The sequence below is a fragment of the Oncorhynchus tshawytscha genome, linkage group LG01 (genome assembly GCF_018296145.1).
Source record: "Oncorhynchus tshawytscha isolate Ot180627B linkage group LG01, Otsh_v2.0, whole genome shotgun sequence".
In the NCBI taxonomy this organism is placed as follows: domain Eukaryota; kingdom Metazoa; phylum Chordata; class Actinopteri; order Salmoniformes; family Salmonidae; genus Oncorhynchus; species Oncorhynchus tshawytscha.
The window spans coordinates 45,144,320-45,164,601 of record NC_056429.1 but is presented as its reverse complement, the minus strand read 5'-3'; positions in this window follow the sequence as shown (position 1 = coordinate 45,164,601).

The window sequence follows — 20,282 nt, the reverse complement described above, 5'->3', positions numbered from 1 at the left end:
CTAACTCCTCTAGCTCCACAATGAAATAGGGTGCAGGGCAGCAGGCTGTTAGCCAGCCTGCCAGCTTAGTGGAGTCTGCCACTAGCACAGTCAGTGTAGTCAGCTCAGCTATCCCCATTGAGACCGTGTCTGTGCCTCGACCTAGGTTGGGCAAAACTAAACGTGGCGGTGTTCGCCTTAGCAATGTCACTAGGATAAAGACCTCCATTCCTGCCATTATTGAAAGAGATCGTGATACCTCACATCTCAAAATAGGGCTACTTAATGTTAGATCCCTTACTTCAAAGGCAATTATAGTCAATGAACTAATCACTGATCATAACCTTGATGTGATTGGCCTGACTGAAACATTGCTTAAGCCTGATGAATTTACTGTGTTAAATGAGGCCTCACCTCCTTGTTACACGAGTGACCATATCCCCCGTGCATCCCGCAAAGGCGGAGGTGTTGCTAACATTTACGATAGCAAATTTCAATTTACAAAAAAAAATGGCGTTTTCGTCTTTTGAGCTTCTAGTCATGAAATCACTTTTTATAGCTACTGTTTACAGGCCTCCTGGGCCATATACAGCGTTCCTCACTGAGTTCCCTGAATTCCTATCGGACCTTGTAGTCATAGCAGATAATATTCAAATTTTTGGTGATTTTAATATTCACATGGAAAAGTCCACAGACCCACTCCAAAAGGCTTTCGGAGCCATCATCGACTCAGTGGGTTTTGTCCAACATGTCTCTGGACCTACTCACTGTCACAGTCATACTCTGGACCTAGTTTTGTCCCGTGGAATAAATGTTGTGGATCTTAATGTTTTTCCTCATAATCCTGGACTATCGGACCACCATTTTCTTCTGTTTGCAATCGCAACAAATAATCTGCTCAGACCCCAACCAAGGAGCATCAAAAGTCGTGCTATAAATTCTCAGACAACACAAAGATTCCTTGATGCCCTTCCAGATTCCCTCTGCCTACCCAAGGACGTCAGAGGACAAAAATCAGTTAACCACCTAACTGGGGAACTCAATTTAACCTTGCGCAATACCCTAGATGCAGTTGCACCCCTAGAAACTAAAAACATTTGTCATAAGAAACTAGCTCCCGGGTATACAGAAAACACCCGAGCTCTGAAGCAAGCTTCCAGAAAATTGGAATGAAAATGGCGCCACACCAAACTAGAAGTCTTCCGACTAGCTTGGAAGACCAAGAAAATATAAAAAACTTTCGGCCTATATCGAATCATCCATTCCTCTCAAAACTTTGAAAAAGCTGTTGCACAGCAACAGACAAACAATATATACGAAATGCTTCAGTCTGGTTTTAGACCCCATCATAGCACTGAGACTGCACTTGTGAAGGTGGTAAATGACCTTTTAATGGCGTCAGACCGAGGCTCTGCATCTGGCCTCGTGCTCCTAGACCTTAGTGCTGCTTTTGATACCATCAATCACCACATTATTTTGGAGAGATTGGAAACCCAAATCGGTCTACACGGACAAGTTCTGGTCTGGTTTAGATCTTATCTGTCGGAAAGATATCAGTTTGTCTCTGTGAATGGTTTGTCCTCTGACAAATCAACTGTAAATTGTGGTGTTCCTCAAGGTTCCGTTTTAGGACCACTATTGTTTTCACCATATATTTTACCTCTTGGGGATGTCATTCGAAAACATAATGTTAACTTTCACTGCTATGCGGATGACACACAGCTGTACATTTCAATGAAACATGGTGAAGCCCCAAAATTGCCCTCGCTAGAAGCCTGTGTTTCAGACATAAGGAAGTGGATGGCTGCAAACTTTCTACTTTTAAACTCGGACAAAACAGAGATGCTTGTTTTAGATCCCAAGAAACAAAGAGATCTTCTGTTAAATCTGACAATTAATCTTGATGGTTGTCCAGTCATCTCAAATAAAACTGAAGGACCTCGGCGTTACTCTGGACCCTAATCTCACTTTTGACAAACATATCAAGACTGTTTCAAGGACAGCTTTTTTTCTCCATCTACGTAACATTGCAAAAATCAGAAAGTTTCTATCCAAAAATTATGCAGAAAAATGAATCCATGCTTTTGTTACTTCTAGGTTAGACTACTGCAATGCTTTACTTTCCGGCTACCTGGATAAAGCACTAAATAAACTTCCGTTAGTGCTAAATATGGCTGCTAGAATCCTGACTAGAACCAAAAAATGTGATCATATTACTCCAGTGCTAGCCTCCCGACACTGGCTTCCTGTTAAGGCAAGGGCTGATTTCAAGGTTTTACTGCTAACCTACAAAGCATTACATGGGCTTGCTCCTACCTTTCTTTCTGATTTGGTCCTGCCGTACGCTATGGTCACAAAACGCAGGCCTACTAATTGTCCCTAGAATTTCTAAGCAAACAGCTGGAGGCAGGGCTTTCTCCTATAGAGCTCCATTTTTATGGAATGGTCTGCCTACCCATGTGAGAGACGCAGACTCGGTCTCAACCTTTAAGTCTTTACTGAAGACTCTTCTCTACAGTGGGTCATGTGATTGAGTGTAGTCTGGCCCAGGAGTGTGAAGGTGAACGGAAAGGCTCTGGAGCAACGAACCGCCCTTGCAGTCTCTGCCTGGCCGGTTCCCCTCTCTCCACTGGGATTCTCTGCCTCTAACCCTATTACAGGGGCTGAGTCACTGGCTTACTGGTGCTCTTTCATGCCGTCCCTAGGAGGGGTGCGTCACTTGAGTGGGTTGAGTCACTGACGTGATCTTCCTGTCTGGGTTGGCGCCCCCCTTGGGTTGTGCTGTAGCGGAGATCTTTGTGGGCTATACTTAGCCTTGTCTCGGGATGGTAAGTTGGTGGTTGACGATATCCCTCTAGTGGTGTAGGTGCTGTGCTTTGGCAAAGTGGGTGGGGTTATATCCTTCCTGTTTGGCCCTATCCGGGGGTATCATCGGATGGGGCCACAGTGTCTCCTGACCCCTCCTGTCTCAGCCTCCAGTATTTATGCTGCAGTAGTTTATGTGTTTCTTTCAAAAACAAGGACATTTCTAAGTGACCCCAAACGTTTGAACGTTAGTGTGTGTGTGGTGTGCATGGATGCATCCACGCAGATACGCATTTAGACAATTGCCTTGAGACAGATTATGTACAGTGGTTCATCCTTTAAAAGTTGCAGAGTACTGCAGCACAGCTTGCGTGGTGCCACAGAACTCTATGGCAACCACTGTTACTATTAGTGGTACTATTTACCACCAGAGGGCATCTTTAAATCTCTCTCTGAGAACCTGAGCCCTTGGACCAGGCCTCAGGACTACCTGGCATGATGACTCCTTGCTGTCCCCAGTCCACCTGGTCGTGCTGCTGCTCCAGTTTCAACTGTTCTGCCTGCGGCTATGGAACCCTGACCTGTTTGCCGGACGTGCTACCTGTCCCAGACCTGCTGTTTTCCACTCTCTAGAGACAGCAGGAGCAGTAGAGATACTCTTAATGATCAGTTATGAAACGCCTATTGACATTTACTCCTGAGGTGCTGACTTGCTACACCCTTGACAACTAATGTGATTATTATTATTTGACCATGCTGGTCATTTATGAACATTTGAACATCTTGGCCATGTTCTGTTATAATCTCCACCCGGCACAGCCAGAAAAGGACTGGCCACCCCTCATAGCCTGGTTCTTCTCTAGGTTTCTTCCTAGTTTCTTCCTAGGCCTTTCTGTGTCGTTTTTCCTAGCCACCGTGCTTCTACACCTGCATTGCTTGCTGTTTGGGGTTTTAGGCTGGGTTTCTGTACAGCACTTTGAGATATCAGCTGATGTAAGAAGGGCTATATAAATACATTTGATTTGATCCAGAAGTGGCGCTCCTAGTGGAACTTTAATGCAGGCATACTTAAATCCGTTTTACCTCATTTCTACCAGCATGTCACGTACAACCAGAGGGGGAAAAAACTCTAGATTCATGTACATACTACCTCAATTGGCCCGACCAACCAGTGCTCCCGCATATTGGGTAACCGGGCTGAATTGTGTCCCGCCACCCACCACCCGCCAACCCCTCTTTTATGCTACTGCTACTCTCTGTTCATCATACAGTATATGCATGCTCACTTTAACCAGATCTACATGTACATACTACCTCAATCAGCCCGACTAACCGGTGTCTGTATGTAGCCTCGCTACTTTTATAGCCTCGCTACTGTATTATAGCCTAGCTACTGTTATTTTTCACTGTCTTTTTACTGTTGTTTTTTACTTCTTTACTTACCTATTGTTTACCTAAAACCTTTTTTGCACTATTGGTTAGAGCCTGTAAGTAAGCATTTCAATGTAAGGTCTACCTGTTGTATTCGGCGAACGTGACAAATAAACTTTGATTTGATTTGAGTTGCCGAGCAACAGCTTTTTCTAAAAAACTTGAGGAATGGGAGATTCGATATAGGCCGATAGTTTTTTACATTTTCTGGGTCCAGTTTGGCTTTTTTCAAGAGAGGCTTTATTACTGCCACTTTTAGTGAGTTTGGTACACATCCGGTGGATAGAGAGTCGTTTATTATGTTCAACATAGGAGGGCCAAGCACAGGAAGCAGCTCTTCCAGTAGTTTAGTTGGAATAGGGTCCAGTATGCAGCTTGAAGGTTTAGAGGCCATGATTATTTTCATCAATGTGTCAAGAGATATAGTATTAAATAAAAAAACTTGAGTCTCTCCCTTGATCCTAGGTCCTGGCGGAGTTGTGCAGACTCGGGGCATCCAAGCTTTGTAGAAAGACGCAGATTTAAAGAGGAGTCCATCATTTTCTTTCTAATGATCATGATCTTTTCCTCAAAGAAGTTCATGAATTTATCTCTGCTGAAGTGAAAGCCGTCCTCTCTTGGGGAATGCTGCTTTTAAATACATTTTGGATTGTTCTTATTTTCCTCAATTAAGTTTGAAAAATAGGATGATCGAGCAGCAGTGAGGGCTCTTTGATACTGCACGGTACTGTCTTTCCAAGCTAGTCAGAAGACTTCCAGTTTGGTGTAGCGCCATTTCCGTTTGAATTTTCTGGAAGCTTGCTTCAGAGCTCGGGTATTTTTTGTATACCAGGGAGCTAGTTTCTTATGACAAATTATTTTTGTTATTATGGGTGTGACTGCATCTAGGGTATTGCGCAAGGTTAAACTGAGTTCCTCAGTTAGGTGGTTAACTGATTTTTGTACTCTGATGTCCTTGGGTAGGTAGAGAGAGTCTGGAAGGGCATCTAGGAATCTTTGGGTTGTCCGAGAATTTATAGCATGGCTTTTGATGATCCTTGGTTGGGGTCTGAGTAGATTATTTGTTGCGATTGCAAATGTAATAAAATGGTGGTCAATAGTCCAGGATTATGAGGAAAAACATTAAGATCCACAACATTAAGATCCACAATATTCCCCATTTGCACATGGCTACTAGGCTACACTGCTTGAAAATGTACATTTACGGGTTGAACACTTCAGTTTACAATTCACAATTTGGGAAATTTGCGGGCCAGTGTCCAGCCGTGTATGACCCTACACAAGTCCCTTATATCTCTGATAACGGACCACTTTTGTGCACGGACATGTACGGGTGAGTATATGTGCAGAAATGGTTCAGTAAATCCCCTGAAACTACCACCCACGTCCACCCACGTACCAAGACACATCTTGAAATTCCAGTGCACGTTTGACATCAGTTGCATTACATCTCCGTCCACGTCCGCCAAATTCTCTCCCATAAATGTCAGTTAATGACTGTGCACTTTTTCAAGGTTGTGCATGCTTATTTGCCCCACTGAATGCTAATGCTAGTCATTGCTAGCTTGCCTTAGTGGCTGTCACTGGTATATTAAAAGCACAATTAATTATTAAATGAATTAATCATTACAGTGAATTATGAATGAACAAGTACATGTTTTATTATTTGTTATTATTATTTAATATCACAAATCCGGGTTCCTACACCCTTTCAGAAATCAAATTTGAGCACCACTATCAAGGTTTTCCCAGCACCTCACGACTTAGGTATACTAATCGATAAACATCTCTTAGATCCTTGAATAAAACACACAAATCCACTTAATCATTTCTTGAAGGACGATAATTAACTTCAGATGAGCAGGAAAATGCGGGTAATAGTATTTGCATTTATGCTAAGCAGGGCCCGAAACTAAAGTAACTCCCATGGAGGCTCGCCCTGGGTCAAGCTGGATGAGTCCTGCCAGTGATCTGCTTAATTATTCTTTCATTAATCTTTTCATTTCGAATGTGGTGCTTACCTGCTTACATGGGTGGCAACAGGTAACCCCAGATGAAGGATATGCAGTTGAAGTCTGAAGTTTACATACACTTAGGTTGGAGTCAATAAAACTTGTTTTTCAACCACTCCACAAATTTCTTGTTAACAAACCATAGTTTTGGCTAGTCGGTTAGGACATCTACTTTGTGCATGAAAAAATCATGAAATCATTTGAGTCCATTGGAGGTACACCTGTGGATGTATGTCAAGGCCTACCTTCAAACTCAGTGCCTCTTTGTTTTGACACCATTGGTAAAATCAAAAGAAATCAGCAAAGACCTCAGAATTGTTTTTTTAGACCTCCATAAGTCTGGTTCATCCTTGGGAGCAATTTCCAAACACCTGAAGGTAACACCTTCATCTGTACAAACAATAGTACGCAAGTATAAACACCATGGGACCACGCAGCCATCATACTGCTCAGGAAGGAGACGCGTTCTGTCTCCTAGAGATGAATGTACTTTGGTGCAAAAAGTGCAAATCAATCCCAGAACAACAGCACAGGACTTTGTGACGATGCTGGAGGAACAGGTACAAAAGTATCTATATCCACAGTAAAACGAGTTCTATATTGACATAACCTGAAAGGCCGCTCAGCAAGGAAGAAACCACTGCTCCTAAACCGCCATAAAAAGCCTGACTACGGTTTGCAACTGCACGTGGTGACAAAAATAGTACTTTTTGGAGAAATGTCCACCCTGTCTGATGAAACAAAAATAGAACTGTTTGGCCATAATGACCATTGTTATGTTTGGATGAAAAAGGGGGAGGCTTGCAAGCGGAAGAACACCATCCCAACCGTGAAGCACGGGGGTGGCAGCATCATGAAGTGGGGGTGCTTTGCTGCAGGAGAGACTAGTGCACTTCACAAAATAGATGACATCCTGAGGCAGGAAAATCTTGTGGATATTGTGGTAAACCGTGGGGCGTTTGGTTGAGCGGGCAGAAACTGACACAGAGACAGGGAGGCTTCAGTCCGCAAAAACAACTTTACTAAGACAGAAAAAAAACATAACAAGAAAATCACTGAGGTTTGGCTTGGTCCTCCTTCTGTCCTTTCGCTTGGTGTCGGTCTCTCCCCGTTCTCTCTTGCGGTGTGCCACCGTGCTCCTTTTATTTGGCCAACGTCGCCTCACGTACCTCACCTCTATTACCATCCCCCTTGGTAAACCTCCTGGGACACCACAATATATTGAAGCAACATCTAAAGACATCAGTCAGGAAGTTAAAGCCTGGCGGACCATGCACAAGCTCCACCACAGTCTGGATTTCAATTCTTGATCACAGACCACACCAAGTTTGCCCCCAACTGGTGCTTCGGCCTCATCAAGCAGTGCTTCTGAAAAAACAGAATTAACACTTTGTCTGAGATTGCTGGTGTTACGAAGGTCAGCACTGTGACAGGGGTCAACATCCCACAGTTGGTTGGACTGGAGGATGATACGGTGCTGGTGGAAAGCTATGGCTGGCAACAACACCTGACTCCGTATTTCAGGCAGCTGCCACAGATCAAGTAGTACCAGCACTTCAGGTGAAAATAATTTTCCTTGCATTGTATGAAGTTATTTTTCTTATATAAACTTGGGAGAATTGATGTGAATTGAGGTGAATTGATGTTGTGCAAGATTGTAATGTCTTCTGATTTTTGTTGTTGTTATTCCCTGTTTTATAGCTTCGGTGCTCTGGAGCCTGGTGTTGTTGTCGCCAAGGAGCATTCGGACTGCTGACATCCTTCCTCCAATTGATGGTCTGCATGTATAAGCACCACCTGGACTGGACACAGCTTGACAAACTTATCTTTTTGAGAAGATCAGGGAGTTTTGCAATGAAGAGTCTGTGGACATCACATGCCCTGCACCAAAGTCAAGGGCAGGACAGAAACAGGCTCTCCGAATGTAGATTCCCTTGTTCATGCGTGGTTCGGACAGACCTCTCATCAGCACTATCAGCAGTGCCTCTATTCAAATGACTCTCTCCTAATACAAACGCCATACGTTGCTACTACAATTTTTTTATGTATCCTGCTGCTCAGCCACTTTATCCCTGATTGTATGCATATAACTACCTCGTCATTGATATTGATATTGTTCATGTACATGATATATATTTTATTTATATTGACACTATCTACTTCTGATATTGCTACTATGCAAGTAACCATTTTGCTGTGCCGTTTACACCTTCCGTAGAGACCCATCCACTTAGCTTAATATTAATACATAAAATGAATATTGATATGTGTGGTCGTAACATGATTTTGTGACATACCACAACAATATCATGTGACCGTATCAAGTGTCCACCACATAAATATATGGCGCATGCATCTGTTTATGTACTGTACATGTGCACCTCACTCACTTTCAACTCAGGTTGCATGGCCTTAACTTATGTATGGAATACTATGTGATACATGCGTATGTAACTGTGTATATAAGATATGCTAATGTACTGGTGTGATGGTATTTGGGCAGTGGTGTAAAGTACTTCAGTAAAAATACTTTCAAGTAATACTTAAGTTTTTGGGGGGGGTATATGTACATTACTTAACTATTTATATTTTTGCCAACTTTTACTTTTACTTCACTACATTCCGAAAGAAAATAATGTACTTTATTCTTTATACGTTTTCCCCAACACCCAAAATGACTTGTTACACTTGTTTGCACACACTGTTTTTAGATTTCTTCTATTGTGTTATTGACTGTACCTTTGTTTATTCCATGTATAACTCTGTGTTGTTTGTGTCGCACTGCTTTGCTTTATCTTGGCCAGGTCGCAGTTGTAAATGAGAACTTGTTCTCAACTAGCCTACCTGTTTAAATAAAGGTGAAATAAAAAATTATAAACATTTTGACAGGACATTTGTCCAACTCATTAAATAGCATATATATATTTCTTCACTATAAATCATTATAGTCTATAAATTGCGCATATAGGCTGTGACTTAGTTAGAATTAAATACAAAATGAAACAAAAAATGGCCTATTGTATAGATTAGAGATCAGATGTTTTGTTTATAAATACTTTGCTACAATGACACACTTAGTTACAGTATCTACCCATCTCATTCCTTTAATTTAGCATGTGCACGTAGTAAGCATACCATCATGCTTTTGGGATATGTATCTTTTCAGATTTCACAATGGTTTTTACATCACCGGACTCCCTCCTGCGTGTTTTGTAAGTTTCTTTATGAAAATATTTAGCGAACTCCATTACAGTTGCTAAAGGAATCTCGCTCCACACTCCAGTCAAATTGGGCATGCTCTGTTCCTCATTCAGCTCTGCTCACATATTCTGACACAAATGCACTTTTCCTCTCATCATTTGCTGCTCCGTTTGTTATTTACTCATATTATTATCTATCCTGATGCCTAGTCACTTTACCCTGCCTTAGTGTACATACCTCAAATACCTTGTACTTCTGCATATTGATATGGTACTGGTCTCCCTGTAAATAGCTCCATTCTTGTGCATACTTGTATATTTCTTGTGTTACTATTATATTATTAAACTCTGCGTTGTTGGGAAGGGATTGTAAGCAAACATTTCACTGTGAAGTCTACACCAGTTGTATTCGGCGAATGTGACAAATACAATTTCATTTCATTGATTTGATACAGAACTAGTTATTGGTTTATGGCCACAGCGTGACACTCTTTCGGGTCAGATAGGAAATGTGAGTCCCAACTGCTCCCCTCCCATTGTCTGGAGCCTCAAGGAAGCAGTCCCTGCCCTAACGCCTGACCATTTTTAATAGGTCATGAGATGAGCCAACTGCGGAGCACAGAGCCAATCTTTCCTTTTTCCATAGTACCACTGAACCAGTAGGGACAATGTAGTGTGGGTGGCGAAGGAAAACTGTTGGCAAAATGTAATTATATTTCATGAGTCATTTTGCTCGTTTTATTGTAGTCAGACTTCATGCTGTATTTCTCTCAACAGAAAATTTGAGTCATGCATAACACATTCAAGGTCATTCTGTTTCTCTGTAAAACATTGGAACAGACCAAATAAGGTGTTTACATTTCTTGTAACACAAAAACATAATGTGGGCCAATTATAGTTAAAGTCGGAAGTTTACATACACTTAGGTTGGAGTAATTAAAACTCATTTTTCAACCACTCCACAAATTTCTTGTCAACAAACTATAGTTTTAGCAAGTTGGTTAGGACATCTACTGTGTTCATTACACAAGCACTTTTTCCAACAATTGTTTACAGAGAGATTATTTCACTTATAATTCATTGTATCACAATTCCAGTGGGTCAGAAGTTTATATACACTAAGTTGACTGTGCCTTTAAACAGCTTGGAAAATTCCAGAAAATTATGTCTTGGCTTTAGAAGCTTCTGATAGGCTAATTGCCATAATTTGAGTCAATTGGAGGTGTACCTGTTGATGTATTTCAAGGCCGACCTTCAAACTCAGTGCCTCTTTGTTTGACATCAGCAGCATACCACCCTGTATACCACTGCTGGCTTGCTTCTGAAGCTAAGCAGGGTTGGTCCTGGTCAGTTCCTGGATGGGAGACCAGATGCTGCTGGAAGTGGTGTTGGAAGGCCAGTAGGAGGTGCTCTTTCCTCAGGTCTAAAAAAAATATCCCAATTCCCCAGGGCAGTGATTGGGGGTGCTGTCTTTCGGATGGGACGTTAAACCGGTGTCCTGACTCTCTGATGTCATTAAAGATCCCATGGCACTTATTGTAAGTGTAGGAGTGTTAATCCTGGTGTCCTGGCTAAACTCCCAATCTGGCCCTCAAACCATCATGGTAACCTAATAATCCCCAGTTTACAATTGGCTCACTCATCCTCTCCCTGTAACGATTCCCCAGGTTGTTGCTGCAAATGAGAACGTGTTCTCAGTCAACAAAAAGTGCAAATCAATCCCAGAACAACAGTAAAGGACCTTTGAAGATGCTGGAGGAAACAGGTACAAATGTATCTATATCCACAGTAAAACAAGTCCTATATTGACATAACCTGAAAGGCTGCTAAGGAAGAAGCCACTGCCATAAAATAGCCAGACTATGGTTTGCAACTGCACATGGGGACAAAGATTGTACTTTCTGGAGAAATGTCCTCTGGTCTGATGAAACAAAAATAGAACTGTTTGGCCATAATGACCATCGTTATGTTTGGATGAAAAAGGGGAGACTTGACTCTAGTGGGAGCCTTGGGAAGTTGGACCCCAATTGGACCCCATAGACACTGTGCATTCAATAGGGAATGAGTTGAAAAACTACAAATCTCAGATTTCCCATTTCCTGGTTCGATTTTCAGGTTTTTGCCTGTCATATGAGTTCTGTTATACTCACAGACATCATTCAAACCGTTTTAGAAACTTCATAGTGTTTTCTATCCAAATCTACTAATTATATGCATATTATTTTATGGCTGTTTAGCAGGCAGTTTAATTTGGGCACGCTTTTCATCAAAAATTCCCAATGCTGTCCCCTACCCTAGAGAGGTTAAACAATTTAAAGGCAATGCTACCAAATACAAATTAAGTGTACGTAAACCTCTGACCCACTGGGAATGTGATGAAAGAAATAAAAGCTGAAATAAATCATTCTCTCTACTATTATTCTGACATTTCAGATTCTTAAAATAAAGTGGTGATCCTAACTGACCTAAGACAGGAAATTGTTACTAGGATTAAATGTCAGGAAATGTGAAAAACTGAGTTTAAATGTATTTGGCTAAGGTGTATGTAAACTTACAACTTCAACTGTACATGTTTGCTTCAAAAGATGCTTTCTTGACACAGCTTCTTGTTTCACCACCCAAAATGTGAGAAGACTGCAGTGCAGAGATGGCCGAGGGCTCCCTCGTAGTGAAAATGACTAAGCTGAGGAATGCGAACAAAGTCTGAGGACAAGTCCAGCGAGCCAACTCCTTCACCACCAACATTACCATCATCAAACCTGTCCCTACCAACTAACTCCGCAACTATCAAACTCGGTTGCCATAGGAAACCGGTAGATGTCTTCACCAAGCGCAGGCATCCTCTGAAAGCTAGAGACTTGATGCTTGTAAATTTTACTTTTCAAGCGATTTAAGAAAAACAATTACTTGTTATGTGTTGTGTACCACAATTAGGCCAAGTAAGGCCTACATCTAAAATGAAATAAACCGCTCCTAAATTAATCAACAACAGCTCCGTAACAGTATGATAGAAGTGGGGGCATCCTGTTATCAGCAGAGTATCAATCTGGTATGATTTTGCAAAAAGATATGCCTCACAATACATGATGCCTCAGTGAATACATTGCATTCAACTGGGGGGAAGATTAACCTCACACTATTGATGTCTAGAGCAATGCATCAAGGATATGATGCATAAGTGAGTACATTGCATTCAATGGGAGGAAATAATCATTGCACTGTGGAGACAGACAAACTAATCCCACAATCTCCTCTCTTTCTTCTTTCTCTCCCTCCCTCCGTCTCTCTACCTCTTTATCCCCCTCCTTCTCTTCTCTCTCCCTCCCCCTTCTTTCACCCCTTCAACCTCTAACCCCTCTCTCACTTCCTGCCTCCCTCCATCTCACCCTTTCTCCCTCCTCTCTATCTCTCAATCTCATGCATGTAAATTATGCACATGATGCCTTTCTCTAGGAATCCATATTGTGTTGTTACTCTCACCCCCATTGAATGCAATGTTTAATGTCTTGTGAAGCCTATATTTTTTGTCAATTGTACCACTTTGATGCTTTTTAATGATTTCATCATATCCATGTGGAGAAATGGAAAGAAGTGAAACATTTCAGAGCTTTATTTTCCAATTCGTTTTTCCAATGTATCAGTGTATCAAGCACCTCCAAGAGGTTTTAGCATTTACAATTAATGAGAGATTTCCTGACTTCAAAGGACTGAAGAGGAAGGGAGCACACAACATTGGTTTGTTCTAGACAACATCTCTTCCTTCCTCTCCGTTAGAAAAGTGTCAGAGTGAGACATTCAGATGTTTTTTCCTTCGAACATTTGACCCAGAACCAGACCTGGGATAACTATAGTTTTAACTATGCTTTGTGGAAATGAACTATGTTTCCAGGGGAACAAATAGTTACTTTAGGGGTGACTACAACTATTTGAAAACAGATCTCCAAAAAATGACTACTTCTGAAAACTATTTGAATACAGTTCTCAGGAAGTGACAACTTTTCTGAAACTATTGGATTGGCTGTATCTGGAACTGCATGTTGAAGATAGAAATATAATGAATAGAGCACACACAACCTCCTACACTATTCCAATCTATCTGAACATCATATTTGAACTACACAATACATTTCAATTTTTGTGCATGTCAATATTCCTGAATGTCCATTGCCTCAGGTGTACATAATCAAATCAAACCAATGATATGTTGTACACATTAGTATAATAAGTTGTGATGCTCAACTACTGTATGACTCTTTCAACATGCCATTGAAAAGGTTGAAAGCTGCAACTCATTTTATGATACCTGAAAATACTGCAGAGTAATTCAAAGGCATTTGCAAACATTGCAAATAGCAAGTTGAATGCTTAGCAAAAACAACTTTGAAACTCTTTGTCCATTTGAGGGTAAGTGTTCTTGTTTAAACACACACTATACCATTTTAAAGGGATAGTTTTATTCAGAATACAAACTAACATGATTGCCCACCTAACTTGGCTGTAGTTGATTGAAGAAGGCAGTGATGGGATATTTAGTTTCCTTTAGACACATAATAGCCATATCTTGTTACTGTTAGTATTCTCAACAACTCTTAACATTCAACTGTCATTGTGCCTCTGGAGCAACATTTCATTAGCATACATAATACTTTGGTAATTGCATAGCAATGAGCTGAGAGTTTGCGTAACTACTGCACACAAGGGGAATGGTGGCTGTTCCTTATTCCAATTGTAATAACTCCATTATTATGCAATTAAAAAGCCATTTCCAAAGTCCTATGTAACAACAATGTTGCTATTGTAATAATCACACATTTACTACACATATATAAGAACTTGATGTCAAGTGTTACTGTATTACTCATTATGAAAATACATTTCTTAGTCATTTTGAAGCTGCAAAAGTGGTCTACTCTAATGTTTCAGTGATTCCATGTCCCTAATTTATTTCATATTCAGCTATATGCTATATTAAGAATCATATCTACGTAGATGTAGTTGTTGCACCACTAAATTACATTTTCTCTGGTAAACACAATAGATTTTGGTTCCACATTTAAGTCACCAGTTCATATTCCTTATCTCATCATTTTGTTATGTGTGACTCAGATGTTTGGCATGAGACTTTCTCCTCACCGCCCATAATCTGTTTCTGTCTGTTTCCCACACAAAGAATAGGGTAATTTTGGTTTTAACAGTGTCAAATAACAATAAATAAAACCACCAGCTGAGTGTTATTTCATGCCTTATCTTCAAATGCACACTTGGTATAGAAACATGAGACAAAAGGCTTTATCGTTTTGCATGTATGGTTGTTTTTAAACACAACTAGACTCTGTTGATAGAAATATGCTATCATTCTAGGGCATAGTGGTGGCATATTTTTTTTTAACAATGGCAAATTGACCGATATTTCAACACATAGCACATGGCTATTCATTATGACAGTGCATTGTGATGTGTGTAATGTCTGACAAGAAACAGTGAAACACCATTCCATACAATGAAATTTGGTATCATTAGAAAATGTGGTGTTATGGAGACGGTTGTCACGAATACCACCGAAGGTGGCTCCCCTTCCTGCTCGGGTGGCGCTCGGCGGTCGTCGTCGCCGGTCTATTAGCTGCAACCGATCCCTTTTTCCTTTTCGTTTGTTTTTGTCTAATTGTTTTCACCTGTTCCTTGTTGTGGTTTTGGGATGGGTGTTATTTAAGTTTGTTTTGCCAGCTGGTGTTTGTGCGGGCTTGTTGGTTGTTAGGTTTGGTGATGTTTTGGGTTTTCGCTGTCCAGTGTTTGTATCTAGGTTTTGGGTTGGTTTAGCGCCAGTGTTTTGGGCCTTCACCCATGTTTTGGACCTGTTACGATTTGAAGGACATTAAAGCGATTTCCCATTCATTTCGCTCTCTGCATCTGACTCCTCACTCATTTCACTCACCCGTCATTACAACGGTTTAGACGGTCTACCCCCAGCAGGCATTTCACCCAAAGCCCTTCCTTGTTTTTTTTGATTTCATTTAGTCTAAATTAATTTACATAATGTTTCTTTTGTTTGTGTTGCGGCCACTCTATCCTGTTGTATTGTTTGGTTTGGAATTAGGCCTATACAATGCTAATTAGCAAATATACTGTTATTACTCATGAGAACTCAAAAGTATATATGTTAAAATCCTAGTCAATGTCTGCTTTAGAAATAGTTATGAGCATTTTGTGTGCAGGTGTTTTGCCTGTGTTTATAAACTGGGTAGTTTGGATACTGCATTCCTGCCGTGTGTATCTCAGACAATACAGCATGGGTATGACACAAAAATACTTCTTTACTGTTCTGAGTGTTACATTCCCCAGGAAGAAACCAAAAATTGTCACTCAAACAGAAGGGAGAACTAACAAGGAGTCATTAACAACAACCTAAATGAAACAGTTGTGGCTCTAGAAGGGGTTATGAAACACACTCATGGGAGTGTCCACTGAAAGTTGACTACCAACAACAACTGGGACCTAAAAGACACCCACCATGAGTGCCCACTAAATAAAGGATAGTTTTTAAAAAATCACATAGGGAGAGCAAACTTAAGGTGTTAACCCTCTACATCTCTCAAGGGTCAGTCCGTCTTAAATATAATATGTGCTATGTGCTGGCACAGTTGTAACACATATTGACTAACGAGGTGACACCAATCAGTGCGCCAAATGTGCTAATGTGCTAACATCAAACCTCAAAACATAAATGCAATAACAAATGCATGTAACACTATGATATTTGTGTTTGTATTTGTAGTTATTATATTAGTATAACAGAACTCATAGGGCAGGTAAACTTCCAAACAGGAAGTGGAAATTCTGGGGCTGGTTGATTTTCCACTCATCGCCTATTCACATCCCAGTAAGATATGGATCTGTTCGCACTTCCTACGCCTTCCACTAGATGTCAACAGTCAGTAGAACGTGGAATGAAGCCTCTGGTGTGATGTGGGACCGGATGGGAAGGGAATGAGTCAGTGGTCTGGCAGAATGCCAGTTCCTGGTTACGCACATTACTCTTGATATCGCCATGCGTTCCATTACGCTGTAGACCAAAACGAATGCTCCGGTTGGAACGTTAATGGATATATATAATAATAACATCATGAAGATTCATTCTCTACTTAGTTTGACCAGTTTATTCAACCTGAAATATAACTTTTTGAAGTTTTCGTCCGAGTTCGCCTGGACCGGCGCCATCTTTTGGACATGTGAGCTAAACGTGCTAGCAAAAGTAGTTAATTGGACACTAGTAATGGACATTATCGAACAAAACAACGATTTATTGCGGAACTAGGATTCCTGGCACTGCATTCTGATGAAAGATAAATCAAATACAATGGAATATTTATGATGTAATTTCGTATTTCTGTTGACTCCAACACGGCGGAGAAATGTTGTGTATTTCTGACCGCGTCTCAGATTATTGCATGGTATGCTTTTTTCGTAAAGTTTTTAAAACATCTGACACAGCGGTTGCATTAAGAACAAGTGTAATTATATGTAAAACATGTATCTTTCGTCAAAGTTTATGATGAGTATTTCTGTTATTTGACATAGCTCTCTGTAATTACTCCGGATATTTTGGAGGCATTTCTGAACATGGCGCCAATGTAAACCGAGATTTGTGGATAGAAATATGCATATTATCGAACAAAACATACATGTATTGTGTGACATGATGTCCTATGAGTGTCATCTGATGAAGATTATCAAAGGTTAGTGATGAATTTTCTCTATTTCTACTTTTGCGACTATCTTTGGCTGGGAAAAGTGTTTTTTGGATTTGGTTGTGATCTAACATAAATATATGTTGTGTTTTCGCTGTAAAACATTTTAAAAATCGGACACGATGGGTAGATTAACCTGTAGTGACACCCCATCCCGTGAACGGGACCGTTGTCATCATTTGACACTAATTAGCATAACACAACGGACATACATTTTCCTAGAAAATATTCCTATCCATGAAAATCACAAGTGAAATATATTGGAACACAGCTTAGCCTTTTGTTAATCACCCTGTCATCTCAGATTTTCAAAATATGCTTTACAGCCAACGCTAGACAAGCATTTGTGTAAGTTTATCATAGCCTAGCATAGCATTATGCCTTGCTAGCAGCAGGCAACCTTGTCACGGAATTCAGAAAAGCAATTAAATTAAATCGTTTACCTTTGATGAACTTTTCACTCACGAGACTCCCAGGTAGACAGCCAAAGTTCATTTTTTCCCAAAAGATTATTTTTGTAGGCGAAATAGCTCCATTTGTTCTTCACGTTTGGCTGAGAAATCCCCCGGAAATTGCGGTCACCACAACGCCAAAAAATATTCCAAATTAGCTCCATAATATCGACAGAAACATGGCAAACGTTGTTTAGAATCCATCCTCAAGGTGTTTTTCTAATATCTATTCGATAATATATCCGTCGGGACAATTAGTTTTTCACTAGGACCGATTGGAGTAATGGCTACCTCTGTATTTTAAGCAAGAATCTCTCTCGGAGCCACCATGTGACCACTTACGCAATGTGGCCGCCTACGGCTATTCTTCAACAGAAATGCGTAAAACTACGTCACAATGCTGTAGACACCTTGGGGAATACGTAGAAAGCGTAAGCTCGTTGATGGTACATTCACAGCTGAGTCATTGGAACGCAGCGCTTTCAAAACCTGGGGCACTTCCGGATTGGATTCTTCTCAGGCTTTCGCCTGCAACATCAGTTCTGTTATACTCACAGACAGTATCTTTACAGTTTTGGAAACGTTAGAGTGTTTTCTATCCAAAGCTGTCAACTATATGCTTATTCTAGCATCTTTTCCTGACAAAATATCCTGTTTAAAATGGGAACGTTTTTTTTCCAAAAATGAAAATACTGGACCCTAACACCAAGAGGTTAACAAGATGTTTATCTTTCATTTGCTGTATTAGATGTGTGCGAAAGTTAAATTTATAATGTGCGAAAGTTAAATATTTTTGAATTTCCCACGCTGCATTTTCAGCAGAATGTTGGGGGGGTTCCGTTAGCGGAACGTGTGTCCTAGACAGGTTTTTAACAGCTAACATTTCAATGGCAATAATAAATAGATATGCTGATAGTGGACAACCTTGTTTTACTCCTCAAGAGAGTTTAAAACTTTCTGAGATGTAGCCATTATTTACTATTTTACACCTAGGGTTACTATACATAACTTTAATCCTCCGAGGTGAGGATTTACAGATTTACTCCCGTGTACATCTGTGTCACGGCTGGCGTCCGCCCCTAAATATAGACCCAATGCCCGCGACACACGTTCTCTTTCATTTTCTCAGCGGACGTCCATATGGTTTGAGGTACACATTTTCTGAAGTTCACTTGGTAAGTCACGGGTAAGTGTAATATCTTATCGGAGTTACTCCATCATATGGTGCTGTTTTCACTGCTTGGATATTAAACCGACTAGGTAATATTGCAGTTGGTGTAAAACAAAAACAAAAAAATAATAAATCAAATCCATTACATGGTTGCTGTTTCTTTGTCTGCCTGCTTTTCCTACACATGTCTTCCCCATTTTTTTGCAGAGGTACTGGGCAATATATTCCTCACCGGGTTCCTATTCCCCCAAGCGGGTCACGACATAAGCTCTCCCAGGGGGTTTCGATCCCTGCTCCGTGGCCTTGTTGGCTTGGCTGAGCTCATGGCTGAGCTTATGGCTTCCCTTTATGAATTCTGTATGCACTGCCTGGGTTTGAGCCACAGTAAGCTGTTAGTCCCTCTACTGGGCCTAGTGTCCCTCCCAGGAAGCATAGCCGGAGCCACCACAGGCAGAGCCCATCTGCTGCCAGTCCTGGACAGGGGAAGTAGTCGGACCGCTGAGACCACCTTGAATGGAGGGCGTTTGCCCTGCATCAGGAGGTTGATAGCTTCGATGGCTATTCCCTGTTGGCCAGTGATAGGCTGTTCCTGGGGGACGATGCTGGCACTGTTCACCACCGTGAGCAGGGCTACCAGGCTGACAGGCCATCAGAAGCCAGCAACGGGGCTTCATTGCCCCCAGCGGCTTGAGAGGTTATGAGGAGCCTACTCACTCAGGTAGCCACTGCACTGGACATCAAACTGGTGGACAGTGATGACTCTCCATCTGTCCCCATCTCTACTGAGTTCCGCAAGGCCTTGCAGGAGAGTACACAGGAGTAAATCTGTAAATCCTCACCTCGGATGTATCCCTCCGCTGCGGAGTGATACCAATTTATTGGAGTGATCCATATAGCTCACATAACCATGGTTACATGCGTAACCTTTGTTATGGTACCTATTCTATTAGCATTGTTTTGTGCGTAATGTCCAAATCATCCTGAAGTATTTACATTTGATTGTGTATTTCAACAAAGTCACTTATAGACAATTTGGGCATAATGCATGGAAAATACTAATATAAGTATCATAACTTTCATGGGAGTTGTGCTACAAATTATAAAAGTTTAGCATTTGGAAACAGTGCCAGGGAAACTAAAACAAAGCATAGATTTCTGTCATACCTTGTCCAACATATAAAGTGTTACCAATAATCCTTTTAATTTTGGACTTGCACCAGTGTGTTTTTTTTTCAATCTTTCTGAGCATTTTCCTAAACAATTTTGCCAACCTTAATTGTATATCACCCATCATTTAATGAACCTACAACGAATTTTGCAGGCTAAAGTGTAGGGTACGTTTACTTACATTTTCCATCAAATTTGTTTGGAAGACCCTATACCCCAAAAGTCCTCATTTAATTCTACATGCATGTAAATGAACTGATAATGTGACAGGAGAATATAATACAATGAATCAGTCCAACTTGGCCAAATTGACTTTCCAT